Raw genomic sequence first — 1,249 nt, forward strand, 5'->3', positions numbered from 1 at the left:
CAGTATGGACCATAACAGGGTACCAGGCCGTAGAAGGCCCCCAGACTGACTCCATGATGAAAGTACCATTTGGGCTGTAAAACTCAGCTCATCGACTGCCTCAGTTGCCTAATCTAAAACAAAGGCCTAATCCATCAAAATCTGTAGTCTCTAAATGTACTAACCTTGCTTTTTGGCTTCTGTAGTTTTGCTTCTGGCTAACTGTTCTTGTTAATTGAAGTATGCCAACCCAGCACGTGGTTTTTGTGCTTAAAAGCACACCCAGAAAAAGGCTGGGGGCTACACTGGGATCCTGAACACCCTGTGTAGTTTCTGGCCTGCTTAATAAAGACTTTCTATTGGCATAAACCCTTGTTCAAGCAGTCTTCTCTGGTGAATACCTCATAAAATGAACTATGCATATTGAGCCCCAGATCATTCTGTATCAAAAAGAAAAAAGGAGAAAGAAAAGACGGAAGACAAAAGAACCCCACCCACATCCCAGAAACGGTTCTCAACATATGAAAAGCTTTTAGATGCCAGGCGACTGTCGCCTGCACCTTAATTCCAGCAGGAGGCCAAGGCAGGAGAATTCCAAGTTTGAAGTCAGGCAGGGCAATGTTAAGAAATCCTGCCTATAAATTAACTACTTTAACTATAATAAAGTCTGGGCTTTGCTTCTGTGTATTGTGTGTCAACCATGTTACCTTTGAGAAGGATGGAACACCAGCCACCAAGAAACCCATTAAATCATTTTCTACTTTGCCTTTCACCTGTAGCAAAAGAAGTCTCCAGCGGCTCGCTCAGGGCGGCTCCGGGGAGTAGTCCCGGTGGCCACGCCCCCACGGCAGGGCGGAGCATGCAAATAGGCTGGAGACCATACTTCTACGGGGGAGAAATGCAGGGATCCCACACGCATATGAAATTTCTCATGAAACCTGAAGAGCGTACGAAGTTTGTAGCAGAGTCCAGTGTTTTTCTTGGGGGAAGTGGGGGAGGATAGGAGGGAGACAGTTACGCCGACGCTCACCACGAGTTAAAGTGAGACAAAGAAAGGACCGCACTGGGCATGGCACTCTTCTCCGGTATCGCTTCTCGGCCTTTTGGCTAAGATCAAGTGTAGTATCTGTTCTTATCAGTTTAATATCTGATACGTCCTCTATCCGAGGACAATATATTAAATGGATTTTTGGAAGTAGGAGTTGGAATAGGAGCTTGCTCCGTCCACTCCACGCATCGACCTGGTATTGCAGTACCTCCAGGAACGGTG

The 1,249-nt window shown here is 46.4% G+C and overlaps 1 non-coding gene across 1 annotated transcript; it reads left to right on the top strand.

Moving 5' to 3' along the window:
• Positions 1-1,066: 1,066 nt before the first annotated feature.
• On the top strand, positions 1,067-1,249 carry LOC115032730. The gene has a single exon (XR_003838345.1). It is a non-coding gene; the product is annotated as a U2 spliceosomal RNA (small nuclear RNA).

Source organism: Mus caroli, chromosome 11 (genome assembly GCF_900094665.2).
Source record: "Mus caroli chromosome 11, CAROLI_EIJ_v1.1, whole genome shotgun sequence".
Lineage (NCBI taxonomy): Eukaryota > Metazoa > Chordata > Mammalia > Rodentia > Muridae > Mus > Mus caroli.